The 12,242-nt window shown below is 42.0% G+C and overlaps 1 long non-coding RNA gene across 2 annotated transcripts in view; it reads left to right on the top strand.

The window, feature by feature from the left end:
• Positions 1–8,762, top strand: part of LOC114016588 (uncharacterized) — a 67,471-nt gene extending 58,709 nt beyond the window's left edge. The window contains exons 5-7 of one of the 2 annotated variants that reach the window (XR_008734892.1): positions 2,767–2,959; positions 5,546–5,738; positions 5,824–8,762. This is a non-coding gene — a long non-coding RNA (uncharacterized LOC114016588). Of the gene's footprint in view, positions 1–2,766; positions 2,960–5,545 lie in introns of both variants that reach the window. The other variant, XR_008734891.1, reaches the window with a different exon arrangement.
• Positions 8,763–12,242: the final 3,480 nt, after the last annotated feature.

The following is a 12,242-nucleotide window of genomic DNA, read 5'->3' as shown; positions in this document are numbered from 1 at the left end:
AATCTAATAATAATCACTGCCGTGGCTAACTTTAGGGCTAAAAAGCCCCAAAAAGATGACCTTTGCGAAGTGGCTGATGGCACTGCCAGCCCAGGGCACAAGAGGAGAAAGGCAGGCTAGGCCAGCAGGGTGGTGAGCGGGAGCCCGGGCCCCGTCCCTGGTCCCCCGTCTTTGCTTTACATACAGCTCTTCTGGTCAGGCTCTGACAATTAAACGCTATACTGGTGGGTTGCTCATGTTCTGTGCAAGACAATTAATGCCCATTCACTAGAAATGCCTGGGCTGAGGTTGATTGTCCTAGAGACGGTTATTTTCTAAGATCTAATTTCGGGTTCAGCTGAGTGGAATCGAGATGGCGGTCTGACTGCCGAGTGCTCAAGTCTGCGCACAGCAGATGCAGACATTTTTCAGACAAATTAGTGAAGAGACCTCTGTGATGCACACAAACTGCTCTGTAATTATTATGGATATGTTTGGACGTTTCAATGCTCATGATATGACTATACGGGGTTAAATCAACAGTCCTGTTGGGAAAACAAGGAGAAAAGGGGAAAAGGATATTGTTGTTGCTTAAATGAGCAAGTTGTGTACACTGTGCTCACAATTGATTTGCATCTTCTCGTGTGACTCCACACAACGTGTTCCTGTGGTTCAGAAGGGAACAGAGTCAAGTGTATCACCCAGGAAATGTTCTCCTCTTGCAGAGACATTCAGTTCCCTTTGCACTCAGTAGCACACAATTATCAAGGAACAAATTTTTTCCCCACAGCTTCCTTACATAATCACTGCATGCACCACATCCCTCTTTGAGATGAAAATTATTTGAGAAGAAGGGAAATAAACCCTTTCTGGCAATATCCGCGCCCTGCCCAGGTCAATAGCAGCTGCACGTCTTTGGGTGCTTTTGGAAAGGATCTAAGGCTGTCTGGTACAGTTTGAAAGTTATGATGTCTACCTTATTTCTTAATATTGGTCTCTAGGTGTAGAAAACTAAAAGCGAATGGTTTTGGGATAAACCTGAAGTAATTTGCTCTTCTGAAAAAGTGAAGTGACAGTATGTTTTGCAGAAGTTTTTATGAAGAAGTTATATTTGCTTCTCACAATATTTGCAGAGTCTCTACCAGCACGATCTCTGACTAGCTTGCGAATACCTAAATATGCCAGTATCTTTCATTTTTCCTTCTTTTTTTAGCCTGTAGGAAAAGTAGCTTGATTAGCATGTTTTTGTTTGTGCTTAGATGTGGTTGTACCTGGCAACTCTGTGTGAAGAAATTAATGAGGCAAAGTTAAGTCAGAGAGATGAGTTTTGCAATTAACGCTGAATGTGGTGAGATCTATAGTTATTCTCATCTCTTGTGAAAATGAATTAACTTGCCATAGGAGAGTTGTGTCTTCTGCCTTCATGGTTTTCTCTACATTGGTTGGCATTTCTTGACTTTGATAGCACATGCCAGCTGTAGGGTGTAACGTGATGCAAAATCCATCCGTGAACAGAGTCAGGAAGACTGGATGATTGGCTACTCGTGCCACTGCTCCTTTTTCAAAAAAATTGCTGCAAATGCACCGTTAGCAGAGGAAAAGTGTCATTTATTTGAACAGAAGGATTCTGACTGCTTTAGAAAATGCCCAGCAAAACGTAAAACAACATGTCATACTCCTTTGCTCATTTGCAAATAGTGACCATTCAAAAATCAACCCCCAACGTTATATTTCAGAGAAAATAAAAACTTATGCTTACCTTTGAAAAGTAACATAAAGCTTGATTTCACCACACGTGCAGGAAGAACTCATCACTGTCACCAGACAGCTCTTGTGAGCACAGTACACACATGTTTTCACTTCCATGGCTTTCATTGTAGTGTTCCTGATGACTGCCAGTTTATTGCCTCAGAAGCTACAAGTCTGAGTGCTTTGTTAAACCTGTCTTCTTATAAGCTTCTTCTCTGTCCTTCGTTTTGATTTGATGTTGGAAAATGCTGTGTAAAGCTATACTTCATGCTCAAAGGAAACCACCATAGTGCAGGACAAAGTATTTTTTAGAAAATGCTGAATTGACACACACAAAAAAAATTTTTCCAAGGAACTGAAGGAACTGACAACTGTTCTTGATCATATTCAGTGACTAGCCAATTAAAACGTGTATTTGTTGGAATTTAGGAGAAGTCAAGGACAGTTTCAACTTTGCAATAAATTTCTGGCCTCTCTTTTCAAAGCTAAAGTGTTCTTAAAGAATGTAAAGCAAAACACCAGTATCAGAAAGCACAAGCCTAACACTGAGAAACACTTTGTGCCAAAATAAGTACTTGAAAACATATTCTTTTTCTTATCCTTTTGTGCATCAAACCAAAAGAGTGTATCAAAAATACATGTTTTTCACAATGCTAAAGCATCTCCACAGTTTTGGGACCACAGAATCCCCAGGCTATCATTAATGGAGTGGTGGCGCCAATCTCAAGGCAGTTTTTCAGAACACAAGTTGTTCCACAGCTTTTAGCTGATTCAAGTAACTTTACAGCAGCCTTAGGTTCATATAGATCCCCTGATTATTGTCTGTAGAAATGGTAATAGAGGTCGTGGACAGTCACAGACAATGAAAGAAGGGAAAGCATAAATAACTGGGCCCTGATCCTACATAGTGTTTAACTGTCTTGATGCTCTAGGTACTTCTATCGCATTGAGGATTATGGGGTATAAATGCAACTCTATAATTTAACCCATCTGTAATCTGCATCTGTATGGAAAATGAGGTCTGACTCTGTATTTCAGGGCAGAAGTCCCACTGGCACACCTGAGAGCAAAGTTTGCTACAAAGATGTTTGCGCATTTTGTGTACAGAGTTTTGCTTCTTGCGTTAGATCCAGCATGGGTCAAAGTTGCTTTACATCACCTTGACTGGTTACAAAGGAAACCTTCAAATAAACCAGGATTGTTGCAACATTTTCTGTTGAAATACACCCAGGTAAGTCATCGTGGCTTAACTTGGGCAAATGAAAGTAAATCAAGTAAACTTATATCCCTCTTGCACAATTCAGCTTGGGTTTGCTTCCTACCTGCTGTGCAGGATGCTCACAAAGCACCAGAGAATTCTACAGGTAATGTACACAACATAGATAGGGACTGTCGTTATAACTTAACAGTTTAGGAGATGAAGGGGAGAAATGTTAATGCTTTGCATTTATTTACTTTTACAGCATGCTATAAAGATTAAAAATACATTGTACACAAGTGCAGTATTTAATGTAGCACTTTAATTACATTCAAGTGTGTTACTAAATAGTCTTGAGAAAACCTTAATGACCAGCTGTTCTACCCTCTTCCCATATGTCAGAAATGGTTTCAGAAATCACATTCTGGGACAGTAAGGTTGTATAATTAGACAGTGTATAGTTAACACTTCTAGATTTTCCTCTTAAACTGCGGGCCCTTTTCACTAACATATTGTGGTTTGGTGCCAGTTTGGCACAACACAATTATGCGATGTGCCAAACTGCAACTGAGATGTACAAACTCTCAGAGACATGTTATGATTGCACCATTATCTTTTTATATCTTTTTCATCATTAGGACTGGATGCTTTTTATATTATGTAAGATTTAGCTTTTTACGGCCAACAAATAAACTTAGTAAATAGGACTATAAATTTTTAATACTTCTTCCATAATGCCATTTGTCTAATCAGAATTAGATGGTTACTGTAACCCCACATCGGTTTTCACCAAAAAAGGCATCATTCCAAGAACAGCAGCTATGGACAAAAATTTCAAAGGAGGTTCCTTTTGGCCCAGTTCAGGAATGCATTTAAGCACATGCTTAGCATTAAGCACATGAGTGTTTATATAGAGGCATGCATGTGCTGAAGCTGGATCAGAAAATGGTTTATGCCAAACAAATAAAAGAAACCCTTTCCAGAAGTAAGCAAGCATACGGGCAGCTCAGTCTTTTGAACAATTATCATCCCTCTTCCCGTTAACATCTAAAAATGACTGTTTTTCTGGGACGTTTATTATTTTGCAAGACAAAACACATCCACAGTTTGCAAGGTGGGGGGGGGAGTTTGTGCGAATACATTAAGCACAAGCCGCCAGCCGAGCCGTCAGCGCGCGACACACAGACGATCCATCCTGGCCGGGAGAAGGGGGGGCCCACGGGAGGCAGCAGCTTCACCATCCTGACAAGAGAGGTTTACGGCAGGTTTTTTTTATTATTTTTTTTTCCTGAGCTTCAATTTCCAACGACTTATTTAGATGTAAGCAATGACAGCTGTAATCATGTTTTAAATCTTGCTTTGTATCCTTAGTTATAATGTTGTTCAATTAATATTCAGAATAATGGAAGTGATGTGCCCCTTTGAAAAAGACTTGAATGCAAGCCAAAGCTTTGGGAAACTGATTCTCAAGAGGATTAATCAGCATTTAAAACTTGCATTAATAAAAATCTGATCTTCTACTGTGTGGCATGCATAATACTTTTCATTTTTAAGCATTTTATTTTAATAGTGTGGTATCCTTTGTCCTGATTTTTAAAGGGATTTTAAAATCTAACTCCTTCAAATCAATCCTGCTTTGACCCCTGTGCATTCTTTTACTGAATATAAAAACATTAAAGAAATTCTTAGTTCACAAATACATATATTACTGAGGATGAGCAAAGTACGGTGCGCAAGCAGGCTTGTAATAGAAATGATATATAGCTTCCACAGGAATTCATGTTAGGCAAGGGCTCACCTTAATATGTAAATTATTGGTGCAATAAAAACACAAATTTACACATAATTGCTTAAAAGTTTGAAGGTAAATTATAGCCTGAGAACACACGAAGAGCCCTGGTAAGCTCCATAAAAAGTGCTCTCCGTTTTTCACATGACTTTTCACTCTGTTAGAAGGAATATTATTGTACCCTATGCCAACAAGATTGAGTCTATATCTGAAAGACAGACTTAATCTATGTTTTGTGTTGTTCTCCTGATCTTATTAGTGGGTTAGAGAAACAAGAGGATTTTGTATAAAGTTTCGCATATAAATTCAATTCTAGTAAACCAGCTAATTTACATGCTAAACAGCCAGCAGTTGGTAAGATAGTTTTGTTTCATGTCAACTGCAGAAGCTAAATGTATTTTATAAATACTAGAAAACATTATTTCTTCTGAAGAGGCATTTTAATAGCAAATAGCTCACTCAGATCTTCTACGAAGCGGAGAAATCTAGTTGAGAAATTCTTGTATCCTTACTCATGTTACTGAAAGGCAAAGTCTGCGCTCTGAGTATGGACCATCTGCTTTTACTTTGTTTCATACCTAATGTGATGCTTCAGTTCATCATAAATGCAATCAGTTTTCTAAATGGTGCCAGAGGTTCTTAAAAGATATTTTTATGAACTTGCTGCCTTCTAGAAATAGAAGGTAAATGTGTTTTGTTTAAAAACAGTAACTATAAAATGGATTTGGAGCATCAAAAATTGTAGTCTACTAGGCACTGGGCAGGATGAGTAGACTTTGAAATACTGCAAAGAAAAATAATCACAACAAATACGCCACCTTTACTTACAGTGGACAGTGTACCCAACATGAGAAGTGAAGCGTGAGAAGATGTGCGCTGGTTTAGTTTTCCTGGAGTAAAAAGAGGAAGGCTCCAATTGAAGATGCTCTCTGTCTGATTTCCCAAGATCTAGGTCTGGCCCAATGATGCACAATAATCTCATCACTTGCAAAGAGACAATTGGAGCAAGTCTCCACCCTGCAGGTATGCTGAGAGAGGGACAAGCAGGAGTTACTTTGGTACCACCTTGTTATCCCATCAAGCACTACCTGCCTGTTTCTGGTTTCAGAGGGTATCTGATGCTACCGCTCACAGACCAAAGTATTTCTTCGTGAACAAAATCCTGGCTGTAAGAAGTCAATGGCAGAACACACGGTCAATGATTTCCAGCTGTGGTAGGACATTCTCTTGAGTTGATAAACACCTAGATTCAAATCTGAAAGGCTGGATAAAATGTATATGAGCCTTCTACCTGTTGGATAAATACCCAGACTCTGGCTGTCAGCTCTAGCCTCCCCCATCCTCACCCTCTCCAAAGGACATCACTCCTGCCTGTCTTTGGTTCTCTCTGAAGAGGGAAAAGTCCCATTGAAATTCAGTCTGCAGTTGTCAGATCTACAAACATAGGTCCTTATCTGGCATGTAAGACTGTGTCTAACTTGGAAATAAGCTAGACAGGGAGGCCATCCTCTCGTACTGTAGTGAAGTATCATGACTTGGGTCCACACCTAGATTTTCTACAAACAGGGTGGTTGAATCCAACCTGCCTACTGGGAACAGTGCCTGGGAGTAAAGCTCCTTCCTTGCTTTCTGCCTGAGCAACGCCTGAAGGCAAGCTATCAGCATGTCCTATCTGTGAGACATCACTACTTCCCAGCCAGCCAGCAGATCGAGGGATGGCTTTTGGGTCTCTTGCCAACTGCCTCGTACAGGGATGACAGAGGGAACATCCAAAATGATGGTAAGCAACTACTGAAGCTCAGTCTGAGACTTCAAATTGCAAAAAAGGCAAAACACCAGTCACCCAGTGTGTGGGTTTACTGTAGAAATTATTACAGGCACTAAACTAATCTAACCCCTACTACAGAAAAGCAAAGCTACAGTTGAGAGCAAGCAGGTCTGATGCATCACCACAGGGAGCCTGAGTCTTAATATTGTGTTGTTCCACCACCATCTTCCTTTTGCCATCATCTATACTTCTCTTGTTCTCTCTTTTTCAGCTCTAATTACTGTGTGGAACCAACCTCCTTCATGCAGTCAAGGCTGTCAGCACTCCCAGCGTGGCTCCAGCCCTTCCTCCTTGCACCTTGGGGCTCTAGGTGCCTCTTGCCCTTCTCCCTGCTTCCCTTGCTATTTCCAGGCTGCTTTGCTCTGGGATGTGCCAGTACTGGATTAGGCTGAATGCAAGTCCCACATTCTTTATTACAGAGTCAGCATTTCTTCCTCGTTCCTTGCCTGGCTGCTGCCCAGCAGGTTATTTTGGGACCTACGCTAGCTGGCCCAGAGCACAGCCATGCCAGGAAGGGTACTAACAGCTGAAAGCTGCCGAGGATTGTTTGCCAGTGCCTGAGCCTGAAATGAGGTGCTGTTTTATTTGGGGCATAGACATAGTGTAAACATCCCTGAAGAGAATGGTGGTAGAGGGTAAGGTTTGTCCTTACCCTTTAGGGTAAGGTAAGGTCGGGGTAAGCTAGTCCAGCACTGAAGGGCTAGCTGGGGGAAGGGAAGGCAAGGCTGGGCAGCAGCCCCTTGCAGTGCTTTCCCTGTAACCGGCAGCGCTGCAAACCTGCAGGCTGGGGGTGGGAGAGACAGTGCTGTGAGAGGGATTAAGCCATCTGCACATTTTCCTCCCTTTCCTCCCAGCCACAGACAGACCCTCACCACCGTGTTCCCAAGCCAAGATGGTGCCTCTGCTCCTGGGACATGTGGTCCCCACACCTCCCCCTGGGTCAAGGCAAGAAGCAGCAAAAACTCAGCAGCACTGCAGAATTGTCCTGTGGGTCTTGGTGGGTTGGGACTGGCAGATGTTGATATAGCAGCTAGCGCACGGTTCAAGTGTCTCTCCTCACCTCATACCTCTCCATCCCAAGACAAGGAGTATTGCAAGCCCATGGTGTGGACACCAAGCTGTAGGTCAGGCAGAGTATGTGTGGAGACAGGCATTGGGTGGCAAGAGGGTGCGGAAGAAGGGAGCAGGAGGAGGGGAAGGAGATGGGATGGAAGAAGCAAGATCAAAAACAACATCTGTGAAATGGTTGTGAAAGATTTGGTTGAGCTTTCTGGGCGAGTTAATCCTCCATGTGTTCTCTGAGGTGGTAAATAATATTGATGTATAGGTATAAAGTGGGACTCCATGACCAAGTACAGACCCTGCAGCATCATAGTTAGGTGTCCTGCCTATGATATGCTCATTTGATTTAGAACCAGAAACAATTTTACCTTCTCTGGTGTGCCTGCTCTCCTTGTAAAACATTATGTCATACCTAAGTGGCCTTTATACCTGTGGAGCCAGATGGCCACCAATGACTTGTACCTCTTTTCCTGGGAGCTGACTTGGAATAGCTTCTATAAGCCTGAATTTCTGCTCTGGAAAACAGCCTGTTGAAAATGTCTTGTCCTGAGCAACTTCCAATACATGCCTTCAGGAGCACATGAAACTATTGCACCTTCTTAGCCCCCGTGCAGTACTGCAGGTCTTGGAGGAACCTGGAGTGCCCGTAGAGCAGCCGGCGAGCAGATGCAGTGGGGTGGTCATGGTACCTGAGCTGCCTTGTTTGAAGCCAGGGTAAACCTGCAGAAGCCAGGGTAGCTGCCCTCCCAACTTGGAGCTGGGAGTGCTCTGAGTGCATAGCAGCAGCTACAGGGCCAACGTCCTTTAGCAGACGGCAACCATGGATGTCTGGAGAACAGTGTTAAATCCTCTGGCAGAGTCATGACATGTTGCTGGCTTATTCTTAACCTTTTATGTTCTATTGCAGCGCTTTTGTAAAGAAAAAAAGGTTATTGTTATACTTGAATTTATCATGCTGTTGGAGAGCACTGGGTGTGAGTCAGCCTTGAGGCAGTAAGATGGACAAGATGAGCTCTTGAAGTACCTTTCCAGATCTATTTCTACAAGTCTATGAGCAGAACAAAATGAACTCAAGATGTTTTCCCAGAAGAGAGCAAATAAAGGAGCCATTTCTTTGAATTCTGCACAGATTGAATATGAATAAAATGAATCCCACATCTGGTCCATTCTTCTTATTCATTTCTTTAAAGAACAGATACAATCATGCTGTACACACACGCAAAAACCAAGCAGGGAAGATCAAGTCAAGGGTGCCTCAGGTTTTACTTTCTGTCTCTTTTTGAAACGGCAAAAGATTAAAACCAAAACCAAAAAATCTGCATGCCCCACACAAATAAAACAGCATCTATATCTGAACCATTGCAGTCCGTGCTGAGTGTTACACAATCAAAATCTGAGAGGGGAAAGGAGTTGGCAGTGGCCAGAAGGGGCTGTACTCATGGGGAGGAGTGCTCACAAAGCTTTTCGGCAGGCAGGAGTTTGGGATATGAAAGTAGGCAACTAGGCTCCCTGCACAATGTGTGAAGGACATTTGACTCCTGGTGAAGATGACTCGCAAAAGTCAGACTGCTGAGCAGGGACCTGCTTGCCCAAGCCCATGGCAACTGCTGGAGAGACAGATTTGCCTGTCACCCCATCTCTGAAAGTCCCTTAGGTGTCCAGTTCAGGCCAGAGAGCAGATACGGTGTATGGCAGACCTTCCAGGTCATGAATAATGAAGACTGTCATGTGCCAGATATTTAAGATGAGCCCAGTCTTGCAGTTTGTTTGCTCGACTGAATTGTTTGCCTTTTCTGAACCTTGCAAGGCTCCCAAACAAAATATACACTGGTCTTATTTATTAATTTCCCCTTTGTTAGCTAATTGTTTTGCAACACTTTCTTCATTAAACAGATTTTTATGACTTAAATTACTTTCTTCATTAAATAGAATGCTAGAACATTTATTATTAATTCTCTAATTATTTAGGTTATTATATGGTTTTTGGGTAGTGAAGCACCTGTGTATAATGCCTGACAGGTTAGCTTTTAAAATCAACTTTGTGTTTGCGTTTGAATGGTCAGCAGCAACAAAGATACTCCTTAGATGTATTTTTTAAAAAATGGTTAATAAATATAGCTCAAAATTCATGTAGAGTCAGAATGATGCAATTTGCTTGCCCATTCCTTTCTGCCTGCTCTATCTTCTAATAATATTTCTGAATCAGATTTGTATAGTAAGTTTATCTCTCCCTAGAGAGCAAATTTTTGATATGCTGTAACTATCTTTTAAGATGCATTTTGACATAAACTGTGTAAAAATCATGTCTGTTATTTTTACATCAATTTATTTTGTTCATTTTTTTCCTTTTGGTAGCCTCCTTTTGCCATTTTCAGTTATTACTATGTATGTACTTCAGAAAGAACACATCCACATTTGAGTGGTTAATCAAGGGGAACTAACCAAAATAATCACTTTCTAGTACTTCAAAATATTCTGATCTTTAAATGGAGAATATGGATTCTTAAATTAAATACGTATAATAAGAAATAAGTAGTAATAAGAATAAAGTGGGGTCTGTAAGAATAAATGTTATGTTTTAAGCAAAATGCATTTGATTTGCCAGGTTCAAAGCTGCTTTGAATCAGTAAGAACCAGTGCAAAAACCGGGGTGAGGAGGATAGAGAGCCTCATAATGCTTATAAATTGTCCATAATTGTATGGATTTAAAATATGAAAGTTGGCAGTGGCAAAAGCTAAAAGCCATTAGGAGAGATCCTATTGTGCAACACATCAGTAATCGTAACTCATAATCTTAGGGGGAAAAACGAACTAGAGTTTTCTAAAATTTTCATAACTGTACTTGAGTCTTGTCTTGATGTTTACTACAATGATGGCATTGTTTGAAATGACATAGCCTAATGCATATATAAATCCTGTTTGAAAAGAGCTACTAATTAACATGAATAGTCTTCTTCTCTGAAGGTCATTTATTGCAAAGTTCATTTTTCAGCCGAGCATTGCTAAAGTAGTCACCCCCGCTAACAGCCATTAGATTAAGAGACTTAGGTCTGTTCTCTTCCTGACACTGGGTCAGGATTTTCAAAGACAGAGGCTCTTCGATGCCAAGAAGCCCTTAAAAATAATATTTGAACAGAAAAAGAATAGATCTAATTACATTGTAAATATTTCTGTGGTTATTGAAATAACAAAGATAATTCTATTTATTTTATCTTTTAAAAAAAACACACTAAGTTTTACTTATCTGATGTTCCAGTGCAGCTCTTCCTTATGAGACCTTTGATTTCTTCAGTCATAACGACTCGTTAAAACTGAGAAACACTGAATATTTAGCATCTGATGTGTGAGCATGTTCACCTGTTGCCAAATACTAGGCACATGAAGGTCCAGGTGCCTCTGCCTCTCCTTTGGAGGCCCCAGAAAGGCTCTCTGTGTGTGCGTGCATGCCAGCCACTGTTGCTTCTCCAGCGAGAAAAGACGTCCAAATTCAAAGGGCACCAACTTACCACTGCCAAAGTTAGAAAGTATGAACTGCCACTTCACCAGGGCTTTAATGTTGCCACCTGAACCATGAATATCTAATTCTGAAGCAATGTACGTACAGGACCCCCATTAATACCACTGCCCTGGTATCTACTTGGACATAGGTTTAGAAACTGCAGCGACAATGTTACTGCTTGGGCTAAGGTACATCCCCCCCTGGAGGGTTTTCTGGTCGTGTCTGTGGACACATGGTAATAAAGGAGTTAAGGATCCTTGCTGTGGTGACAAAAACTTGTTCACCCATATCAGCTGGTTACAAACAGGTATGGGGTCTTTTGGGCTGGGATGTGACATTAAATACATTGCTCTTCTGCGTCTCAGTGCCTGCAGAAGCAGGTGTGCCATGCCCGTGCCAGCTCGGTGCGCCACTGAGGCTCTGGCAAGCCTTTCCTCTGTTTTTTACGATGTTTGCCTCCCATCTGGGCAGGCCAAGTGTGGGGTCTTCAGTAGTCATTTAGAACCTAAGTCATTCCCAAATGGTTCCCAGCTGTAGGGTTACTCTTGTCAGTAAAGAGGAGATTCTGCAACCCAGTAGGGTTGTGGGGACAGGGAAGAACCAGGAGCTCTTAAGAAGAGCCAAGAAACCCATGGAATTTCTTTGAGAGAATGATTTTGGATAAGAAAGTCCTCACCAGCAGCTGGCTTGCAGGGGAGCCACTTGAGACCCTAAGAGCAGCAGGAAAATCCCACAGACCTCAACGCACCTGTAAAAATCTTGTGGCTTAGCCCACAGGATTTGTGTTCCCTTCTCCTCTAGCCATGCCGCTCCCCCCGGAGTCAGGCTTCCTTGGGCCCCCAGTAGCTACAGCTGGGCTGCTGGATACCAGAGCTGCAAGCATGAAAAAACCCTCCAAGTCTGAAGGACAACAGTGCCAAGCAAGCAGCAAGGTACGCCTCTGCCCCTTCCACTCCACCCTGTCCCCACCTCTGGGGCAGAAAGGTTGCGAATACGATGGAGGGGAGTGGGACACTTGTGATGTGGCTCAACTGCTTCTCCCTGCCAGCTTCCACAGGGTTTTTGCTCCTCTCCACTTGCGTTAACAGAGGGGAGCATATGGGCCTTGGAGATTTAATGTTTCATGGCTTACTTGGCT

This window comes from Falco cherrug, chromosome 13 (assembly GCF_023634085.1).
Source record: "Falco cherrug isolate bFalChe1 chromosome 13, bFalChe1.pri, whole genome shotgun sequence".
Lineage (NCBI taxonomy): Eukaryota > Metazoa > Chordata > Aves > Falconiformes > Falconidae > Falco > Falco cherrug.
This window is presented reverse-complemented; position numbering and strand designations above follow the sequence as displayed.